At 40.7% G+C, this 24,502-nt stretch overlaps 1 protein-coding gene across 5 annotated transcripts in view; it reads right to left on the bottom strand.

Annotated features, from left to right (window-relative positions):
* Positions 1-21,432, bottom strand: part of CUNH18orf25 (chromosome unknown C18orf25 homolog) — an 83,701-nt gene extending 62,269 nt beyond the window's left edge. For 2 of the 5 annotated variants that reach the window (XM_036244265.1, XM_036244264.1), the window contains exon 1: positions 21,329-21,432. The gene's annotated coding sequence lies outside the window, so the exon portion shown is untranslated. Of the gene's footprint in view, positions 1-20,712; positions 21,010-21,328 lie in introns of those variants that run through there. The other 3 variants (XM_036244266.1, XM_036244267.1, XM_036244268.1) reach the window with 3 other exon arrangements.
* Positions 21,433-24,502: the final 3,070 nt, after the last annotated feature.

Raw genomic sequence — 24,502 nt, 5'->3', positions numbered from 1 at the left:
ATCAACCACTCTAAACACAACCTCCGCCATTTATTTTTCAGTGGAGTGACAATCACCTCCTGTCTCTGTATATTCAGTTTTGCTCCTACCAACCAACCCATTCTCCATACAGCAGGCAGAACAATATTTTCACAAGGCAAATATGTTATGTTTATATGAGAAAGAATTTTTATTACACATATATAGAAAGTATTTTCTAAATGCTCTATAAGGTTAAGATAGGGGGATGACCAGGAGAAGAGTAGTTAAAGGCAACTTGAGCTTTACCTGATGATGTTTTTCTCTCTCCTTTAAAAAGGATTATATGTAATAATTTTTAAAACTAGCTGTTAATTCTGGAAAATTAAAATGCAACATTTGGCCCTGGCCAGTTTGGCTCAGCGGTTAGAGCATCAGCCTGCAGTCTATAGAGACCCGGGTTCAGTTCCCGCTAAGGGTACGTTCCTCAGTTGCAGTTTGTCCCCGGCCCTGGTTGGGTCGTGCGGGTGGCAACCACTCGATGTGTCCCTTTCATGTCGATGTTTCTCTCTCTCTCTCTCTCTTCTTCCCACTCTATCTGAACAAAAAATGGAAAAATGTCCTTGGGTGAGGATTAAAAAAAAAAAAATGCAACATTTGTTTTCATTCCTTGTACTATTAAGAAACTGAGGTAAGGGCAGGTAAAGAGTTAAACCACGGAGAGAAAACAGTATATTGCCCCTCTGAGAAGACAGGGAAGTGGGAAGTATAAGGCTGAATGAGGCTACTGTGAAAATCTGGAGGAAGTGTGTTTTATGTCAGACCTCCTTCTTTGTCAGCAAAACTTAATACAAGGTAAAAAAGAAGGCAGGTTTTGGGAGTTTGTGAAAAATGAAAAAGGGTTATAACATTTGTTACAGAAAAATCTGACCAAGAATAAAACAGTCAAAAAGAACCATTCACAATACTCAATTTCCAAACTACCTAACAACATTAACACAAATTTAATGACGGGGAGAGAGTGATTGCTCTCCCCTGCTCAAAATTTTTGCCTACATCTCCAGTTTTGTCTGGGCCACTCACAACCAGATGCAAAGAATGTCACATGAACAGTTTTTTCAGATCTCTGACCTTTCACACTTATTTTTGTGCCTGCCTTCTTGCTGATATTCTTCACAGATATCAGAATAAATATTATTTCTTTGGGGAAGCCTTTGGTACTTTGTAGACTAATAAAATCCCCATAATAAACATTTTACACAGTTATTTTCCTTCATAACATTTTGCACAACTCTAATTACGTAATTGTATTTTTGTATATTAATACATTAACATGCATCTCCTATACATAAGGACTTTTAAAGTTTTAAATAAAAATTATATAACCAATCCCCCACTATAGCTGATTTAACACAATAATTAATAGGCAAAAACATACCTTAAGGCAAAAATTATCACCAAGAAAAAAGGTATCATTCTAATCTTGTATGGCCCAATGATAAACATAATGGGAATCTGGGGGATTTTCTTCTAACAGCAAATTTCTCAAGGAAGTAGACAGCAAGGACATCAGTTAAGAATGAGGATAAAAAAGGTAGTGTTGAGGCTGATCAGAGGACCAGATGTGAAACAGTAGTAAGAACGTAAAAGAAACTAGAAGTGCACTATATGATTTCCAGACAATATGGGCCTACTTTAAGGGTTGTAGTCATGACTTAAGAGTGAGGCTGGTAGTTTCTGCACAGCAAAAGAAATAAGCATCAAAATGGAAAGAGAACCCACTATATGAGAGAGCATAACTGCCAACGATGTATCAGATAAGGGGTTAATTTCCAAAATATATAGTTCTCATACAACTCAACGAAAGGAAGACAAAGAATCCAATTAAAAAATGGGTGGAGGACCTAAATAGACACCTCTCCAAACAGGACATACAAATGGCCAAGAGACATATGAAGAAATGCTCAGTGTCACTAATCATCAGAGAGATGCAAATTAAAACGTCTATGACGTATCACCTCATACCTGCCAGAATGGCTGCCATCAACAAATCATCAAACACGTGTTGGCAAGAGTGTGGAGAAACGGGGACTCTAGTACACTGCTGGTGGGAATGCAGACTGGTGCAGCTACTATGGAAAACAATATGGTGTTTCCTCAAAAAATTAAAAATTGAACTGCCATCTGACCCAGTGATCCCACTTCTAGGAATATATCCTAAGAAGCCTGAAACACCAATCAGAAAGGGTATATGTACCGTTATGTTCATAGCAGCACTATTTACAATTGCTAAGATCTGGAAACAGCCCAAGTGTCCATCAGTAGATGAGTGGATAAAAAAGCTGTGGTACATATACACCATGGAATACTAGGCAGCTGAAAGAAAGATCTCCTAAAGAATATTGTGCTAAGTGAAATAAGCCAGTCAGAGAAAGACAAGTATCACATGATCTCACTTATATGTGGAATATAATGAACACAATAAGGTGATGAACAAAACAGATCCAGAGGACATAGAAGTAGGGTTCAGACTGACAAACTTCGGGGTTGGGGTGAGATAAACCGAAGAACTTATGCATATAAGCATAACCAATGGACATAGACAACAATGCTGGAGGAGGTTGGGAATGGGAGGAAGGTGTCAATGGGGGGAAAAAGAAAAAACATCTGTGACAAAAATAAATTAATTTAAAAAAGAGTGCCCTGGCCAGTTTGGCTCAGCAGTTAGAGCGTCGGCCTTCAGACCAAAGAGTTCCGGGTTCAATTCCAACCAAGGGCACATACCTCAGTTGCAGTTGGTCCCTGGCTCCGGCTGGGGTTGTGCAGGTGGCAACCAGTCAATGTGTCTCTCTCATTGATGTGTCTTTCTCTCTCTCTTCCTCCCTCCCTCCCTCCCACTCTGTCTGAAGATAAATGTAAAAATATCCTCGGGTGAGGGAAAGAAAGGAAGGAAGGAAGGGAGGGAGGGAGGGAGGGAGGGAGGGAGGGAGGGAAAGAGAAAGAAAGAGAGAGAAAGAAAGAAAACTGAAAAAAAATCGACCAATGATGGATTAGAAATAAATATATACTGGTCCTTCACAACAGATAATTCAAAAAGCATTGGTTAAAGTAAGACTATGGAAGTACACTGGCTGAGGTAAGGTGGAGAATAAAATCATTATGGGAAAGAATCATCAATGTGTAATTAAAGTTACAAAGATTTAAGAGGAGTAATATAGACAAAATGACACTAAACAAGGAACAAAAATCATCACAATACAAAGGGGTCAGTGGTAAAAAGATGACAGCAATATGGGGACAAATGGAAGAGAAAAATTATCTGCAAGGTGACAATGAGAACAAGGAAATTACCCACCACATTCTTCAGGCCAGAGGGGAAGGTGAGTGACTTATCAACTAAGAATTCTATTATCAAACAAAACTATTCTTTCAAAATGAAGGGGGAGAAAACAACAAAGAAAATTTCCAGCTAAACAACGGATTTCATTGGTACCAAACCTGCTTTGCAAGAAATAATAAAAGACAAATTATTTAAGCTGAAAGGAAATGACACCATACTGTGACTCAAATTCATAAAACAATTGCAGGCAACAAAGAGTGGTGAATGTGTACATTAACATAAAAGACTCTACAATAACCCTTTCTTCTCTTACCTTTTAAAAAAATATGTAAGATTGTACAGAGCAATGCTTATAACTCTGTATTGCTAGGTTTATAATATACAAAGATGTTACATATATTAAAATAATAGTATAAATGGAAGGAGGCCAAACTCCCCATACTGGAATAATGTTTCTACATTTTACTGGAATTAAGTAAGTATTAATTTGAAGAAGACTGGGATAACTAAAGCTACGGATGCAATCCCTAAAGCAACTCCGAAGAAAATAACTCAAAAAATATCATTTAAATGCCCCCCCCCCAAGGCAGTAAAGAAGATACAGAGGAATAACAACTAAAAAGAGACATTAGAGAAAGAAAAAAGAGAGAGAGAAACTAGAAAATAAATAACAAAATGGCAATTGTAAATCCAACCAAAGTAATAATTAAATATGAGTGGCCCAAACACTTCCATCAAAAGGGAGAGACTGTCAAGCTAGATAAACAAGATGCAACTCTACAAGAGACATAACTTATATTCAAAGATATACTATGTTGAAAGAAATAATGGAAAAAGATATACTACACAAAGAGCAACTATAGGAGAGGCTGATATGTCTCTATCAACAACATACAATATAATATTACTAGATATAAAAAGGGATACATTATAATGATACAAGGGTTAATATATAAGGAAAATATAATAATTGTACATGCATACACATATATAAAAATATATGCACTTAACAGTCTCAGAATACATGAAACAAAAACTAACAGAATGGAATGGACAGAGCTAATTCAACACTAACAGATTTCAATCCTCATTCTAAGCGGATAAAACCAGACAGAAAATCAGCAATATAGAAGACTTAAACATTATCAACCAACTCATCACATACAAATTATATATAGAGCAAGCATTCCATTATGTACTTGTATGGTTACTGACATATACAATTGGATACAAGGTAACTTCAGTAATGATATGAACTACAGGAAGAGAAAAAAAATCAACTTGGGTTTGAACTAAATAATGCCCACAGGAACAGAGGTTTCAAAGAAATACAGAAATACAGATTTGGACGTTATCAATATAAATAGAGATGGTAGCTGAGTATAACAGTTCATCCAAGGAGAAAGAATAGAGTGAACAAAGAAAAAACTTTAATAGATTTTAAAATTAAAAAAATATGTGCAAATCAGTTGCTTCATTGTATAAACTGATAGGTAAGATATTTTCTTGGAAGAAAAAAGGATATAAAGATATCCATTAAAGCACACAGAAGAAAGCCTTCTTGCAATATATTCTCAGATATTTAACAATTTCCTATAGACTTAGAACTGAGAAAGGACCATGATTAATGGGATCTTATCTAAGACCAACCATACAGGAAAACCTCCTGAGGGTTTTGACATAGCAATGTATAAATTCATTCAGCATTCAACATAAAAAAGGCTTGCCTTTTACATCTTTCAATTTTACCCCTTGTGAGCAACAACCATCATCACTAGCTACTATACTGACACAAAAATGAATAAACTGAAACTGTACTGTCCTTCCTGATGTGGCAAATGCAAACTGAAGTCATTTGCTGTTACAAGTTTACTGTTGCTACAGGCACTTTCCGTTGAAACCACAAACTGACACAAGCACAGCCCATTAAACTGCTTCTAGACAAGATTTTGTTCTACAGTCATGTAAAATGAGACTTTTTAATTGCTAGCACTCCTGCATCTGTTTATTTCATATCACCACCCCTAAACTGTAAGGAACACAAGCAGCTAATGCCTCAAACATGATCTATATGAACCAGTTAACAACTTACACAGATTCTCTATGTGTACAAGCCATAGTATTAGATAATTCATGAATTCCTACTCTGCTCTCTTACACAAAACAATATTCTAAACTAATATTTAGATAAAAAAGCAACTGTGAAGAGGGTCAATGTTTTACTAACAAAACAAGAATTTGTTTGCCACTAGAGTAGAGGGTACAAACACTTCCCCAGCACAGAAATTTAAGTTAAGAAAAGAAAAAGCCTTATAAGTGATCCTGCCTATTCCCTTGCAATGCAGGATGGTCCAAATAGGATACCTTCTTCTGTTTTATCTAATCTAGCTTCAAATACCAAGTGATAGGGCTTATACCAACTTCCCTTGAGACCATTGTTTCAAATTGAATTTATGGCACAGTATTTTCCAAGATTTAGTCTACTGTAGTACTTCCTTTTATTTAAAACTGATGATAAAAATCCTGTCTGTATCTGCGACCAACATATGTATCCAACATAAAAACAGTCCACAAGGAACATACTAAAGATCAACATTTCAGGTGAGTCTGTTTATTTTCAGTATTTAAATTCTTTACCCACTACCCTTCCCCTCCAAAAAATCTATACCCACAAATTTTCAAAAGTACCAGTAAGTGGGTGTTAGACCAGTATAAAACAAACTTGGGTACTGAGTTCTCTGCTCTTTAAATCAAAATTGATTCTGTCCTCTTAAGATTTTTTCTTTTTTAAAAACATTTGATTGAAATATTTCTCATTAGCATAGAGAAATCTACACATTATAAGTGTGCAACTTGCCCTGGTCGAGTAGCTCAGTTGGTTAGAGCGTCATCTTGATACGCCAAAGCTGCAGGTTTGAATGGCCGATCAGGGCACATATAAGAATCAACCAGCCCCGGCTGGTCTGGCTCAGGGGTTAGAGCGTCGGCCTGCGGTCCAGAGAGACCCGGTTTGGTTCCCACTAAGGGCATGTACCTCGGTTGCAGTTTGTCCCCAGCCCTGGTTGGGTCATGCGGTGGCAACCACTCGATGTGTCCCTTTCAGGTCGATGTCTCTCTCTCTCTCTCTCTTCCTCTCTCCCCCTCCCACTCTAGCTGAACAACAACAAAAAAACGAAAAAATGTCCTCGGGTGAGGATAAAAAATAAATAAAAAAAATCAACCAACGAATGCATAAATAAGTGGAACAATAAATAGATGTCTCTTTCTCTCTGAAATCAATAAATTTTTTAAAAAAAAGAAATGTGCAACTTAATGGATTTTTTAAAATTAACATATCCATGTAATGAGAACACAGATACAGAATATTTCCAAAACCCCAAAGCCTTTGTGCTACCCTCTGGTCATTACCTGTCCCTCAAAAGTAATCATTATTCTGACCTTTTCTACCACAAATAAATTATCCTTGTTGTTAACCTTCAAGATGATATAAATAAAGTGAAAGACTCATTATTGTTGAGATGGCAAATTTCCCAACTTGATCCATAAATTCAATGTATTCCCAATCAAAATCCCAGCAAGGTATTTTTTAGATAATGACATATGGGCCCTACATTTAGAAAGGCAAAATACCCAGAACAGTCAACAGAATACTGAAGTTTGGAAGACTGACACTACCCAACTTCAAGACTTACTATAGAGCTACAGTAATCAACACAGTATAATACCAGCCAAAGAACAAACACATAGATCAATGGAAATTAATAATATAGAGAGCCCAGAAATAGACTCATATAGTCAACTGACCTCGGACAAAAGAGCAAAAGCAATTCAATGGAGAAAAAGTCTCCTCAATAAATGGGTGCTGGAACAACTGGACATCCACATGATAAAATATTAATGTAGAAACACACCTTACACAAAAATTAACTCAAAGTGGATTACAGGCATAAATATAAAACAAAAAACTATAAAACTTCTAGTTGAAAACAGAAAATTTAGCTGAACTTAGGTTTGGCAACAAGTTGGTTTTCTTTCAATTGATTTGAGAGAGGAAAGGGAAGAGAGAGAAATATTAATTTGCTGTTCCACTTACTTATGCAGTTCATTGGTTGTCTTGTATGTGACCTGACCCGCCACCTTGGCATATGGAGATGATGCTCTCTCCCCACTTTCTCTCTCTCTAAAGTCAATTTAAAAAACAAAAACAAAAAAAACACTACCAACCCTAAGAAAAGAAGGGAACTCAAAGTGCTGCTGCATGTCCACTGACAATTAGTGATATTCTTTAAGCCTCTGTTTCCTTGTTTGTAAAACTTCAGTCCTTGGTAGGATGAAATGAGTAACATATTTAAAGCACCTAGTGCAAACAAGCAGAGTCAAATATCATGAAATAGTATTTGTTAATCTTTATAAGCCACTTCCCTATAATCAAAGTCATCTGGATTCATTTATACATTCAACACATATTTACTGAGTACCTCATGTCAGCTACTATGCTAGGCACTGGGAAATATACAGTACCTTCCTAACAGAACTTACAGTTTAAGGAAGAGACAATCAAATAATCACACAACTGAATAAACACACAAATAAATACAAAATGTACTGCTGTGGTAAGTCTGGTAAAGAGAAGGTATGGTGGCACCATGAAAGGAGAAAAAAAGAGGAGTATAACATAGCCTAGGTGATCGAGGAAGTCTTCCCTGAGGAGTAAATAGAAACCTACTGTTTTAAATAAAGGAGGGAAACATAAATTTAAGCTGATTTGTACTTCAAGATCACTCTGGCTGCATAGTGAAGATTGGATAGAAAAAAAGACAAGTAAATGTCAGAACAATTTGAAGGCAAGGCAAAAAAGTACAGTATCTCTGGACTAATGGTAGTAGCAACAGAAAGATGTGGATGAATCTGAGAGATCACAGAGTAAATATGGGGCATGAGAAAGGATGGTGTTAAGTAGGGCAATGAAATGATTCTGTTAGATAGGCATTAGACATATTCAAAACCCACAGAATGGTTATTCTGTGTTATTCAATATAGTATCTGTTTTTCAATACAAAATTGAACCCTAATGTAAACTTGGACTTTAATAATATAGCAATATTAGCTCATCAACTATAACAAATGTAAACTAATGCAAAGTGTTAATGGGGAAAACTGAGAAGGTGGGTATATAGAAATGCTGTACTTTTTGCTCAGTTTTTCTGCAAACCTAAAACTGCTCTAAAAAATAAAGTTTATTATTAAAATATTTTCATGCGGAGGAAACTTGTTAGCTTAGAGCTGCTGTGGGCCAACTTTACCCTCATGAGAAGAGAGCCTAACTGAAAATGAAGCCCTCCAAAAGAGCAGCTGGGTGGCTCAGCTGGTTGAAGTGTTATCCCATACACCAAAAAAAAAGGCTTTGGGTTCGATTTCTGGTCAGGGCACATACCTAGGTTTTGGGTTTGATCCTGGTCAGTACATGTATGGGAAACAATCAATGTTTCTCACATCAATGTTTCTCTCTCCACCCCACTTCCTCTCTCTTTAAAAATAAAAAAAATCAATAAAAACATATCCTCTGGTGAGGATTTAAAAAAAAAAGAGGGGAGGGGGGTCAATGGGGGGAGAAGGAGAGGACATCTGTAATACTTTCAGCAATAAAGATTTTTTAAAAAAGAATGGTTGATACTTAAAATAAATAAATAAAAATAGTTAAAAAAAAGAAAACAAAAAACGTAGTAGAGAGCCAGTACACAAAGATAGAAAAATAGTGCCCAGACCCTGGCTGGTTTTGCTCAGTGGTTAGAGCATCAGCCCAAAAACCGAAGTGTTTCAGGCTCCATGCCCAGTCAAGGCCACATACCTGGGTTGCAGGTTTGATCCCTGGGCCCAGTCAGGACACATGCAGGAGGCAACCAATTCATGTGTCTCTCTCACTGCGATATTTCTTTTTCACTTTCTCTTCTCTCTCTCCATCACTTTCACTCTCTCTAAAAATCAATGAAAAAAAAAATACATATCTTCGGGTGAGGACTAACAAAAGAAAAATAGTACCCACGTATCAAATGAGTTCCTTGATCCAAGTAGGCCAGAAGCCAATTGCACATTGGACTTATTACAGTTAAATATACCTATTAAATTTCACTTTTGCTTTTTAAAAAATGCATGTGAAGCTACTTTCTACGTGCATACGCACGCTACAGTCATCTTCTGCAAAAACATTTTCCTAGGAGCTAGAGTCAGAGCATACAGAAAAACCACTGTAGTTAATGGTTCTACTTGTAGACTTCACGGAAAAGGCAACATAAGAACAATTTGCGCCCTGGCCAGTTTGGCTCAGCAGTTAGAGCATCAGCCTGCGGTCCGGAGAGACCCAGGTTCGGTTCCCACTAAGGGCACATACTTCGGTTGCAGTTTGTCCCCGGCCCTGGTTGGCCATGCGGGTGGCAGCCACTCGATGTGTCCCTTCACATCGATGTTTCTCTCTCTCTCCCTTCCTCTCTCTCCCTCCCACTCTATCTGTACAAAAAATGGAAAAATATCCTCGGGTGAGGATAAAAAAAACAAACAAAAAAAAAAAAACAAAAAACAATTTGCATTATGTTGGCCTTTGCTTCTTAGCATTAGAAAACTAGTGCCTCTGAGTGGCACTACTGTTGCTGTTGGTCAATTTTAGACACAGCATAAATATTCAACCATGATTTATTTATCCAATTCCTCAAAGTTTTCAAAAAGTTTCAAGGGATATTTTAAAAAGCAAAAAGATACAGGTAATTTAAGTTAAAAATAAAACCCACTAAAAGAATGCTTTAGTCACTAGTGATTTAAAAAAAAAAATCAATAAATGTTTTATTGAAAATATATAGGAATATATACATGTATGTATATGTGTGTGTGTGTACACACACACACGTATATAAAAATATAAATTTAAAATGATACACAGCCCAGCTGGTGTGGCTCAGTGGACTGAGTGTCATCCCATGCACCAAGAAGTAGCCAGTTCGATTCCCAGTCAGTGCACATGTCCAGGTTGCAGGCTCAATCCCCAGTATGGGGCGTGCAGGAGGAACCCTATTGATGTTTCTCTCTCATCGACGTTTCTCTCTCTCTCTCTCTCTCTCTCTCTCTCTCTCTCTCTCCTCCCCCTCCCTCTCCCTTCTCCTCTATCTAAAAGTCAATAAAAATAAATATTTTTAATTTTCTATAAAAGATACACAGAAGTGGTCTAACCACACTGACAATTATCTAAACAATTCTATTTGGGTTTTGAGAACATTTTAATTATTTTTATCAATTATTGCTCATAGTTAACCTGAAATATATAATCCTCATCTCTAAGAAAAGAGTATGTAGGTCAATGGCCAAGATATATTTAGATAAATTTAGACAGATATATTTAGAACTATTTCTGAATTTCCAACCTGTTTCTTAACCTAAGACTAGATCATGCTACACGAGAAGCTTTCTCTAACCAAAATAAAAGTTCTGAACATCTGGATCTTTACAAAAGTTAAATTAGGTTATATATTTAAAAGGTAAGGTTTTATTTCATTTAAAATTGTTTCTTTATTGATTTTAGAGAGAGAGGAAGGAAGAGGGAGAGAGAGAGAGAGAAATATCAATGAGAAAGAACATCGACTGGCCACCTCCTGCATGCCCCCCACTGGGGATTTGGCCCACAACCTGGGCTTGTGCCATGACCAGGAATAGAATCGGCAACCTCTTGGTGCATGGGTCAATGCTCAACCACTTGAGCCACACCAGTCGGGCTAAAAGGAAGGTTGTTTTGTTTTGTTTTGCATTTATTTCAGAGAGAGTGGGAGAGAGGGGGGAAAGAGAGAGATAAACATCAATGTGAAAGAGACACATCGACTGGTTGCCACCTGCACAACCCCAACCAGGGCCGGGGACATACTACAACCAAGGTACGTGCCCTTAACGGAAATTGAACCCGGGACACTCTGGTCCACGGGCCGACGCTCTAACCACTGAGCAAAACCAGCCAGGCTAAAAGGTAAAGTTTTAATACAGATTCCTTTAAAACAAGTTTTCCTAGAGTATTTGAAGATCGATACTTAAATTTTGGTTTTATCCACAAATATACAAGAATACATCTTTTGTATAAATTAAGGCATATCTACACTTTACACTTAATAAGGTAAACAAGACTGCTCCTTTGATAATTTTCATTAAAAACAAACATCTACTGTTTTAATTCATTTTATACAAACTACACAACTACAACTTGTTATCTTTATACTGGAAGAAAACTGTATAGTTTTCCATGTGCTTACTCTAAATTATGCCCAAGGCACACCAAATGGTTCATCAATAAGAGTAAAAACTATGCCATATAAAGAGGGAAGGAATTGCCCTGGCAGGTGTGGATCAGTTGGTTGAGCATTGTCCCGTGAACCAAAAGGCTGCTGGTTTAACTGCTGGCTGAATTCGACTGCTAGTTCAGTTCCTGGTCAGGGCACATGCCCAGGTTGTAGGTTCAATCCTCAGTATTGGGGCACGCAGAGGCAGCCGCTGGATGTTTTGCTCTCACATCAATGTTTCTCTCTTTCCCTCTCCACCCCCCTCCTCTGTCTCTAAAAAGCAATTTAAAAAAAAACATTAAAAAAAAAATTTTTTTTTAAGGAAAATGGTTATAAAGCAAGAGAGCTGCAGTTTATTTTTTTATTATTTTTTTTAATCCTCATCCAAGGAGGATTCCATTTTTGTTCAGATAGAGAGGGCGAGAGAGAAACATCAATGCAAGAGGGACACATCAACTGGTTGCCTTCCGCACGACCCCAACCAGGGCTGGGGACAAACTGCAATCGAGGTACGTGCCCCCTTGCCCAGAACTGAACCCACAACTCACTGATCCGAGGGCCTATGCTCTAACCGCTGAGCCAAACCAGCCAGGGCAACAGCTGCATTTTAAATAGCCTCCAACAGTCTAGTATAAACACATTTTTAAAAGTTATTAGCTTCAAAATCCTTAGCTGGCTTAGAGTTTAAATAGTCAACTATGCATGTGTATTACTGAATAAAAAATGATGCACTCCTAACAAAATCAAAACAATTGTACTATTTTTAAACTGCTGTAAAAACACTTCTTATATGGATGGGACTTTTAAAACAAAAGAAAGTCATGAAAGCACCAACAGAAATGTAGCTAACCTTACAAGTTTCTGCTTCAAGTTATTTGTGTAAATGTTTTCACTGACCCCCTCAGCCCCATTACAATCTCCTTAGAAAACAGTGATTATGTTAATCATCTTCAGTTCACTCACAGTTCCTAACACATATTTAATAAATATTTGTTGAACTGATGAACTTAATCATTTTTTAAAATCATCAAGACCACTAATGAAATACCTTGTCTGCTTAAAACTTAGTACTATAGACTTGTATATAAAAATATATTCCACTACATAGACTCAATCTGATTTCTGATAGAGTAACTCTCCTTGTACCTTTGCACACAAAATTATAAGACAAAACTGACATAACTGCTAACACTCTAGTAAAGCTGTTTCCTTACATTTAGAATACTGTATTATAAAATGATTGTGTATACGCATAAAGATTAAAAAACCAGCCACTACAAAACTAAAGAGCAGTATCTTACTAAAAAACAAAATTAAGCCCTATCTCCCCAGATGTTTAGGTCCAGGAAGAGATTCCATTGCATCTATAACAGTGATGCCCCCCAATTTTTTGAATTGGAAAAATTAACCTATTTTCTAATTGTTATATAAACACTAACTTAATTTAGTAACAACAGTACTTTTTTTATCCTCACGCGAGGACTTTTTTTTTGCATGTATCTTCAGATAGAGAGGGAGGAAGAGAGAGAGAAACATGGATGTGAAAGAGATACATCACATCAACTGGTTGCCACCGGCATGACCCCAACCAGGGTCGGGGACAAACTGCAATCAAGGTACATGCCCTTAGCGGGAATTGAAGCCAGGACTCTGGTCCGCGGGCTGACGCTCTAACCGCTGAGCCAAACTGGCCAGGGCAACAACAGTTATCTTTTTTTTTTTTTTATCCTCACCCGAGGACATTTTTCCATTTTTTGTTCAGGTAGAGTGGGAGGGAGAAAGAGGAACAGAGAGAGAGAGAAATATCGATGTGAAAGGGACACATCGAGTGGCTGCCACCCACACGACCAACCAGGGCCGGGGACAAACTGCAACCGAGGAACGTGCCCTTAGCCGGAACCGAACTCTGGTCTCCGGCCAGGGCAACAACAGTACTCTTATCGTAAATAAGCACCAATGCTGTGAAACAAATTTTGCTTTCAAAGAACATCTTCCCGTTATGGGTCGGATTTGGGATTAGTTTTTCTACTGAGAAGTTGTAGCATGGATAATGTGGACAGTGCAGGAAACAAAGATCAGGATTGAAGTGAAAACACTACAAAATTACAATAGACAAAAAGGTCCTTTTCTCCACAGCAACTCTTCCCTTCCCTTCACTTAGCTCTAAAAAGAAAGAGGTTGAACAGGCTATAAACAAGATACAGTATAAAATACTCAGAACTGGGAATGATAAAAGGCATTCAGAATGAGGAATTATTGGAGTTAGGCAATAAGCATCAACAGCTGCTAACACCACAAAGAACCAAACATTATGTGTTTCCTGATACAAGTACTCAACATCATCTATAAAAGCAGTTTTACCCCCTCAAAGGAAAAAACAAAAAAGAAAAATGAAAAAAATGAGAATATACTTCATAGAAACCAAATCTGATCAAGCCTCTAAACCTAATACCAATTAATAAGAAACCCAGGGGACAGAGGAATGTGTTTAATACCAACACAGGAATGTAACTGGCAAATTCAAACCGGAAAAACTTCTGTTTCTTCAACAAATAATATGCCACAAATAAGAAAAGGAGGGGAACCTATAGATTACAAAACAATACACAGACCTTATTTGACTCTTGATCTCAATGTCAATAAAAACACATTTATGAGATAACAGAGAAATATGAACCCTGGATATCATATGATGTTAAGAAGGTATTGCTAATTATTTTTCAGTGTGATAATAGTTATTTGGCATTTTTTTCCTTCAAGAGTGAAGTTAAGAAATTGGAGTGCTACAAGATTGGTGTACAGAAAGGGAACACTAAAAATTAATGCAGTTCAATGATCTGGCCTACCCGGAACTGAAATATAAATTCTGAGATTGCAACTATGGGAAGAGAGCAGCTTTGCTTGCTTGCCAGCCAACCTTTTCTCCACTGATACAAGCTCTATAAATAGGGCAAGAGTGATAATGGCTGCTCAAATCACTTCATGTGGCAGCTACTACCACTACTGACATGTATCAGGCCCAGGACCAGAACTGTGTATAAAATAGCATCAAGTAAGGCAAGGAAATTATCAAATGCAAAGAATGCACTGTGACTAATGAGAGACCCTCCAAGTACTCAAAAGTATCAACAGTGTAAATCAAGATTAACTTAAAACACAGGTTCTAGATTTCCTCCACGATTTCTGTTTAGGCCATTTTCTATCTCCCTCAGAAGACAGTACACATAAAGAGTCACGACATGCTGGGACCTCAGGTCTCCAAAATAAATATTGCCAAAAACTATCCACTATACATGCATGCCCTCAGGCTCATCCCAAGTTGTTTAGTGGATTGCAGTGCAGAAAAATAATGGGAAACTCTTGATGATAAAATAAACCCTTAATTTAAGAATAAACTAGACTTCTGTATGTTGGGTTAAAACTAAGGCAGACAGAATACTGCTTAAAATCTTAACCACATGAAGTTTTTGTTGTTAATACAGAAACAAAAACAATCCTGTTTTCCTCAAGTTTTAGTCCACACCGAACTTCCCTCTCGCCAACAATACCTTTCTCTAATTATAAGGCACCTAACAAAATGCTAACTCTGGACATCATAAAAATTCTTTCTTTATTTTTTTTTTAAACCAAACAACTCACTATAAAAAATAACTTCCACTGATCCCTTTGGTATCTTGTTTCCCTAATGCTAACCATGCTAATGAAAATTTTAATTTCGAGATTACCTAAACACAATCCTAGTTAATCCAGATTCATGGGAATGGCTGTGTAAGGTTTTTTGTTTTTTGGGTTTTTTTATATAAGAAAGTTTTAACAGATTTAATTTTGTTTCTCTTTGAACAACAATCAGAACTAATTTACTAATACATGGACTTGAATTTCAGGCAGAGTAAAAAAGTATTGTGTAAATGAACTGGCAGTACAAAAAGAACATTCGAGACTCCAATCATTTTTATTTTTTAAGCTTAGAGACCCATTTAAGAAAAGAGCTATTTTCCAATACCTTATTTAACATGATTTTTTTTTCCAATACTTACCCTAGGACACCTTTCTATCTATCCTCAGACAGAGTGGGAGGGAGGAGGAAGGAGAGCGAGAGCGAAGCATCGATGTGAGAGAGACACATCGACTGGCCGCCTCCCGAAAGACTCCAACCAGGGCCGGGGATGAACCACAACCGAGGCACATGCCCTTGACCGGAATCAAACCCATGGGCCTGTGGACCGAAGGGTCTCTGGTTCTATTACCGGTCAAGGACACGTAGATGGATTGCAGGTTCTATCCCTGCCAGGGTATGGCCCCTTCAGGAGGCAACCAACAGATGTGTCTCTTTCACATCTATGTATCTGTCTCTTTCCCTCCTCCCCTCCCTCCTTTCCACTCTGACTAAAAATCAATGGGAAAATATCCTCGGGTGAGGATTAAGCAAAAAAAAAAAAAAAAAAAAATCATCTGGTTCACATTTGAGTTTCCTGGGCAGAAAAGACTTCTTTTCTCTTTGTACCTATCCCCACCTGGCACCTAACTGCTCAGTAAGAGTTTTTCATTTAACCAGTTATTAATGCCCCCACATACAAATAAAAATAAGTTCTGTGGAGAGAGTTCTACTTTTGCTTAATCATACTTAACTAGAAAATATCCATCCCGGTAGTTTTAAAATTAAATAAAGTCAAATTAATAACAGGATTTACAACATCTGTCTATTGGCTATTAAGTGATAAAATCTGAGCAAAGAGGAATGAGGTCTCTATTTTGAATAAAGACATGAAAGAGAACAGAAACAAAACTTAAACACTATAAATTAAAGCCATAAATCTTAAATAAGACAACCATCAAATCTGAGTTACACTGGTTATTTTACTACTATAAAATAACATTTAAATTACACTTACTATTATCAGCTGCTACTGATACATTATGATAAATATGTATAATATATACCACACATATTTCCTCCCTTGCAACTCAGGAATATATATAAGAATAAAACAAGCAAGATATGTTTTTTAAATTCTCACCAGAGGATATACTTTTAGTGATTTTAGAGAAAGGGGAAAGGAGTGGGGAGGGAGAGACGGTGGGGAGAAACATCAATGTGAGAGAGATAACAAAGATCAGTTGCCTCCAGTCCTTGCCATGAATGGGAATCAAACCCGAAACCTTTTTTGGTGTAAGGGACAATGGTCCAACCAAATGAGCCACAACAGCCAGGGCAAGCAAGATACTTTTTAGTTTCATCCTTGTCCATTCTTTTACCACAAGGACCTATAGGCTCAGTGTGAAAACTGACTGAATGAATATCAATCCCAGTACTGCTGAAAAAAACTGCCCACACAGAAGCAGAAAACAGTACTTCCCTTAAACTCATTCATGAGTCCTTAAAGAGCATAGGAAAGTAGGTACAATAAAGATAAAAGTTAAACATTTAGAAAAGTTCTACAACAACAGTCAAATTTAAATGACTGGAGTTTGACAACTAAAAAATGACTATCAAAGAATCAACCCAAAATAAAAAAATAAAACCAATAAAATTTCTACTCACTAAAACGAAGGCTAAAGAAAAATCTTTGAAAAGGAATGTCTATCTCATCTTCTATGTTCCACCTGAGTTTTTTCCCCCTCTAAAAGAGGTAATAACTCATTAGCAGACTAAGGTACTGTACTTTCATAACCTGGCCCTACCTTCTTCTACCCTACCCATCCGTCTGTAAACTCAAGTCTCTGGCCACACATAACCATTCAAGATCATTGATATTCACAACTTTGCTTAGGCTGTCCCCTAGCCTGAAATGCTCACCTGGAAATTCACCTCAAACCTCAGGTTTAATGTGTAAGTTCTGCCCTGGCCGGTTTGGCTCAGCAGTTAAGAGCGTCAGCCCAAAAACCAAAGGGTCTCAAGTTCAATTACCGGGCAAGGGCATGTACCTGGGTTGTAGGTAATCCATGGACCAGGGCCAGGGTGGTTGTGTGGGAGGCAACCAATTGATGTGTCTATCTCACATCAATGTTTCTCTCTTTCTCTCTCTCTCGCTCTCCTCCATTCTATCTAAAAAAATAAATAAATACACAAATAATGGAAAAATATCCTCAAATGAGGATTAACAAAAATAAATAAGTATGTAAGCTCCTGTAGCATCAGGACCCTGTCAGTCTTAGACATCACTATAGTTCTAACAACTAGAGCACCATTGGCACACAGTCAACTTCAAGCGTTCAATAAATTAGTGTTGTGAGAATGAAAAGGTGCCACCTGAATGTTTTCTCATCTGTTTTCTCAATAGCGCTTCCTCCTTCCAATAGTCTCACAGCTTTTTACTCGGTTATTAATGTGTCTATTTCATTTTTACTATATAATTACAGCTATCCAAGAAACTTTATTTGGCCCCAAACTTTTTCCTAAAATATTAGAGAATACTGAAATCAGTATGGTTCGAAAGAAAACATATCATAGTGCATTCCTCATTTTTTACAGGTTTTCTAAAGTATTGTTAATTCCATAAACATGTTCCCTTAGTTACATGCAGAAAAATTAGAAAGTTCTAAAGTGATTTATTTACCAAAGTTACAAACACAGGATTTGGGTCTCTAGCATATACCAATTCCAAACTTTAAGAGAAAAAAAAAAAATCCTAATTGCCCATATATCAAGTCTATTCATGCACACTTCCAAACAAAACCATAAGATCAAAGATCCCAGCAAAACAATCCCTTGAATAATGAGTGATTACACAAGCTCCCAGAAGTTACTAGTCATATAGTAAGGATACTTAAGTTACCAATGTCACTTATGAAAATAGAAACCTTTGAAGGACATATACTGAGCACTCAGTTCTAATAGAACTACATTAAATTAAAACTTAAAGCTTAGTTTATCTTTAATATATCAGTCTTGGATAAATCATGAAGACTATAAAAAAAAGTATTATAACACTCTTTCATAAATTCATCTAAGAGTAACAGAAACTGAATTAATGAGTAATGTAACTGCTACACTGTGAACTTAATATGAAGCTAATCAACAATGGGAAAGTTTCCAGCTCCAAAATCTAGTACCTCCAATTTTTCACAAAAATATGTCAGGAAAAATTTCTTTCCATTAAGAAATCATATTTAGTCCAGCCAATGTGGTTTAGCGGTTGAGAGTCAACCCATGTACCAAGAGGTCACCGGTTCGATTCCTGGTCAGGACACATGCCCAGGTTGTGGGACCGATCCCCAGTGGGGAGCATGTAGGAGGCGGCCAGTAGATGTTCTCTCTCATCAATGTTTCTATCTCTCTCTCCCTCTCATTTCCTCTCTCTGTAAAACCAATAAAGGGGAAAAAAAGAAAAAGAAATCATATTTAGCTGATCTATATAGGTGTATAATTACCATGACACTTCTTCCTGCCTTTCATATTATATACACCTATTTTAAGGTTTACATCTATATATTAATATCATGAAGATGTGGTTTCAAGTTTTAAGGTTACAGTGGTACTGAAAAGTAATCTAAAGGAATCTAATTTAGAAATGTCTAAAAATGTTTTTATTTCTCATTTCATGGAACTGCAAGAAATTTCACTTAAGCCCTTTTTAAAGTAGCATACAGATTATCACAGTAAATTTCATCTAGTTTCCTGAATTCAAATTTAATTCATAATTTTGTATTACTGAGCATAAAGTACTCAGGTTACTCTGCCAAAATATTACACTTCCTACACTTCCTAGTGTTGTGACTCCTCAGGACATCAGGTATTAGCTACCAACTGTAGGCCTCTAAAAAGGATTGTTAAACCAAAAGGCAATGCTTTTACTGGAGGATTCCAAATTGCCAGGATCAGCAAAACTACATTAGAAAGTTAACCTCCATCCTTAAATATCTCAGGAGAAGAACGGGAGTGATTCAAACTGTTAGCATGTGCCCAATGACACTACACACTAACGACCTAAGCAAAACTGCCAGATGTATTTGTAATTAAGAGGTCCAACCTTGACAAAGCATCAACAATAGAGTTTTCATCCTACTGGGTGGAAGGATTCAGAAAGCAAAAGTTCAAGCAAGAAACCAAAAGCACATCCAAGGATAAACTGCTCAAGCGGTTCCCTCTGGCAGAACAAGTACAAACGTTCACTCCTTCAACCAGTGAGCATCTACTCTGTGACAATGGAGACCACGATTTAAAAGGCAGAATGAATGACGAGCAGTTGACTCTTGGGGGGGTGGGGGGGGCTGCTGCTCCAACAATACATTGAGGTCGGTGCTATGAGAAATAACGTACAAAGTGCTACTGGGGAAAAGAAGAGAACTCTCTGGGAACGGTCAGAGAAGACGAGGATCTTTAACTTGGGGCTCGTCACTTTACATCCTCGTCAGTTTCCTACATAAAGCTGACAAACGCACCAGAAGAGATCAATTTTGGAGATTGACGCATCCCTCCCGTGGACCAGAGGCAGCTGCCGACAGAAAGCAAGCGAGCGCCCAGAGGCAGTCGGCGCCAAGCCTGAGAAAGCCTCTCCTCGCTCCTCCTAGGCCACCGCAGCAGCGGCGCGGGGACGGCCGCCTGGGCTCTCTGGAGGAGGCAGGTGTCGGCGCCAGACCACGGCCGGCGGAGCCCGCAGAGTTGGCAGAGCTGCCGCCACGGCCCCCCCTCCGCCCACCGGGGCGCCGGAAAGTTGCGTGAAGGCAACTCCAGGGCCGTAAAGTCGCCCCGCCGCGCGGCCCACGGGCTGCGGCACCTCCAGCCTCCTCTCAGCCCCCAGGGAAAGGGACGCGCCTGGCCCGGGCCCCCGCGGTCCAGGGAAGAGAAGGAGGGGCTCGGCCCGCCAACTCGGCCGAGCCGGGAGGACGAGAGGGTCACCAGCCCGCGGGCCGGCGAGCGAGCGAGCGAGCGAGCAACCACCACCCCTCGTTAGCCCCCACGCGGGCCGCGCCTCCCGCCAAGTCCGGGCGCGAACACCCGGCGCCGCCAGCGGGCCCGTCCCCACCTCGGAGCACGGACTCCGCAGAGCCCTCACCCGTGCGGCCCGCATCCCTCCGACTCAACCCGACCCTCCCCGGCACGCAGCCCGGGTCCCGCGGCTCCACACCGAGCCAGGCCCTGCCCTGCGCCCCTTCCCGACTCACCTGCGCTTCGCGGCGGCCCCGCACCTCCTCGTCCGCCCCGCGCGCCCCGTCGGGGTACGCGCCGACCCCCCCCAAGCCGGGACTCTCCCGGCTGCGGTGACTCGGAACGGGACGGCCACCGCCGCCTTCTCCTCCTCAGCACAAGCCCCGGCGGCGAGCAGAGAGGCACAGTCAGAGCCCCGCCGGGGCCAAAGGGAATCTCGCCGCCTCCGCAGGTTCCACCACACCAAGTCCCTTCACTCGTCCGCGCCGACCGGAGAAAATGTCACCAGAGGCCGTTCCACTCGGCGCCTCACTTCCGCCCGGAACCACAGAGCCCGCACCGGCCGGCTAGAGCGGCCGCTACGGCGGGAGCCTCTAGGGACCGGAGCGGGAAGCCGAGGGAAGGCCAGACAGCGCCATCTGGCGGTAGTGGACCCGCGCTCCTCCGCCGGCTGAGAGCCGGGCGCGCAGACACCGGCTTCCCGGGATTCTTTTCCGCGCTCCCTCCACCTGATCAGTCAGCTCCGTTCCATAAATCTTTCTCGGAAGTTCGGAAAGCCAGTCAATCCAAGCCAAAGACAATACCCTTAAAAAAGGACATCTCTCCCTTTTCCGTGCGCGGATCCGTACTCACCCTTCCTGAAGCCTTCCTGAATGAAGCTCGTGGGGTCTGAATGCTCGAGGAACTCCAACAGGAAGTCCGCACCTTTCTCTCCCCACTTTTTCGCGGATGTCCACGGCTGCGCTCAGCGAACTGCGGCTGTACCCTTCTCACGCAGTGCCGTCAACATCCCGTTCAAGTTTCTGCACGGGAACCTTGAGGCCCGCAGATAGACCGCCACCTGCTGGTGGTACAGGTTGCTCCAGGGAGACCCCGCACGGCCCCAGGCGCGTTGCAGACACCCCAAATTCCACCTCTGCAGAGTCACTCCTCTGATTGGCACTTCTCCCTAGCCAGGGTGATGCACAGGCGCACAATATGTACCAGCTTGGCTTCTTCTCCTGTTTAATACCAGTAAGTCAATTCCCTACAGTGAGTGTACTGTGCATATTTCTGGAGGCTGATGCATTTAATATTCTACTTACTATTGTCCCCATTACTATCATATTCAGGTTGCTAGAAAGGGCAACTGCTCTCTTCTACCCCTTATATAGGAATATGAAGGTTTGGACAGTTGATCCTACTGCTGCCTTGGATTTGTCCCCTAGAATCTCCTGTGCATCATATACTCAGCTCTCCCAGCTCCTGAAATCACACCTCCACAAAAGCAGCCCAGCCCTGACACCACCCACATCACCACCACCCTTACCCTTCCCACCCCCACCCCGCTCCATCCTGTTGCCTCTGCAGAAATTTCTGTCAAGTTTCCTCTACTCACAGACACAATCCTACAAATATGTCTATCCACTGGTCCCTCTGCATTGTTACTACTGAATCATATCCATGGTTCTCCTCTCAACTTCTGTAAGCTCTAGAGGCCAAGGTCAAGCTTCTCAACATTCGTGTTTGCTCATGATGCAATGCCTGGGTCTGCAGCAGTTGCCTGTTAGAAATGGTGACCTGAGCATCAGAATGTCACTGGCCTTGCTTTGACTCTTCTGTAGTCTGTTCCCTCCTGACCAAGCAGGTTACTCCCCCCCCCCTTTGCCCCTTTAAGGTGGAGACTATTATAAGAATCACTCTTTAATGAAGAAAATGGGGAGGGGTCTAAGGGGCAGAACCCTCATCTCTGGGCTCTGGGCCACCCCCTCTTTTCTGTATCAGATTGCTAAAAACTGGGCTACCCCTCCCTGTGCATAGCCATCACCACCCCACCATCCCAGCGTAACCAGCACTCACTAGATCTCCCAGCACCTCTATAAGGTAGTTGAATGGGGGTTGGGGATGGAAATGAACCTCTACATTGAGGTGACCATGTAACCTCAGACAAGTCATCACTTCCAGAGTTAACATTACTTGTTCTGCCCCAGAGCATTATTCCACAGACTTTAATTACATCCTCCATATGGAAGACCATCCTGAAGCATTCTAAGGATTCTGAGTAGCAGAAGGTAACAGTCATCAGGACCAGAGGCTCTGGAGTCTGACAGATCTGAATATGGATCCGGTTCTGCCTCAGTTCCATAACCTCGCAGAGCCTCAGCACCCTCACCTGTCAAAATGCAGATGACCCCTGATACTACCTTGCAATTTCTCGTGAGGGTGAGGGTGAAATGAGTCATGTGTGTAAAGCTCTCAGTACAGTTCTTGGCTCAGAGAGAATGCTCTATAAATAGGACCATTATTCTGATGGCGACACTGCAAGCCAGCACCTCCAACAGGCACAGACACAGACACAGACACACTGGTCAAATACAGTGGCATTGCCATCTCAACAGACTCATTTTTCCAGGGCAACAAGTTCATGTGGAACCAGAATGGAACAGGGCAGAGGGATGTCATGATCGTGGAGCCATTTGGTGGCCAGGGGTGACTGGAAGGGACCCCTCCCTCAGTTCTATCCATTCTCTTAGATGGATAGTTGAAGCTCCTCTGTCTTGGGCTCCAGGTCCCTCTTTCCAATCAGGTGATCCTTCTGATACTGCTTCTATATTGAAAGTCTATAACTAACTTCTAATAAAAACTGGAAATAAAAGCAAAGGACGGGTTTAAATTTTTCAACAAGGATGTATTGCACTTTCATTTTTCAATGAAAAGAACAGCTCTGCATAACACAACGCCCAACTTTGTGGGACCTCTGGGGTCGGAGGGGCAAGGGGCTCCTCTGATACCCCAACTGAACCAGCACGCCCACTGCCCATCATGGCACTGTTTGTTTCCATCACAAAATTTGCCCTCCTGTGTACCTATTATGCATGTTCTTCTTTCTTATCCATCTGACACACCACACCACAGGGGAGGGGTTAGACCGTGTTGTTCTGCTCTGGGGCAGGCACTCAGTACACGGATGTGAATGGAGGAAGTTCATCTAAGTATCTAGCTGGGGAGACACAGAAACCTGAAAGAATGTCAAAACAAGGAAGTGGCGCCAGGTGCCAAACACGTGAGAGGCTGGGAGGAGGGCAGTTGGGGGTTGCCAGGACCTGGAGCCTGCCTGACAGTTGTGTATAAGGAGGAAGAGAGCCATGCTGCCCTCCTCGTGCTCCTCCTGGCGTCCAGCACAGGGTCTGGCAGACAGGGCACATTTAATAAAATGTGTGACTGAAAGAACAAGTGTTCAGGGAGGCTGACCTGGAGAAGGGAAAGGGGGATGAGGTGGGAAAGGCCCCGGGAAGTTTCGAGGATGACAACTCAAGGGCAAACCTAGGCGGCAGACAACAGATAAGGCCAGAAGCGAGGTGGGGAAGCTGAGTGTGAGTGTGAGGAGTCTGGGCTTCATTTTTTAAGCACTAAAGGGGAAGCAGGTGTGACATTCTCACCTAGACTCCTAATAAGCGTTGTCGTCAAGACCCGCAGAAAGTGGTTCCTCTCTGGCCCACTGACAACTTGGGGAGAAAGGCGAGCAATTGATCCCAGGCTGACCACTCCAGGAAGCAGGTGGGTCTCTGGGAGGGGAAAGGGCAAGAAACTGAGGACTGCTGAAAGAGAAGAAACAAGGGAAAGCATGAGGACAGAGAGGAAGGGCCTGCAGCCCTAGGGACCCTCCTTGTGGGTGGCAGATGGGACACATTCCAAAGGCACACTGATTTGGAAGAAAGGACTCAAGGACTGGTAATGGCTTCAGAGCAATTGAAACACCAACTTTACAGAGAATGTCCCCTGACCTCTACCTTCCCTTCCTCAGCTCTGAAAACTCCTAAGAGCAAC

The sequence above is a fragment of the Molossus molossus genome, unplaced genomic scaffold (genome assembly GCF_014108415.1).
Source record: "Molossus molossus isolate mMolMol1 unplaced genomic scaffold, mMolMol1.p scaffold_m16_p_6, whole genome shotgun sequence".
NCBI classification, from domain to species: Eukaryota; Metazoa; Chordata; class Mammalia; order Chiroptera; family Molossidae; genus Molossus; species Molossus molossus.
Note: the sequence above shows the minus strand (reverse complement) of the source record. Positions and strands in the feature narration are given on the sequence as shown.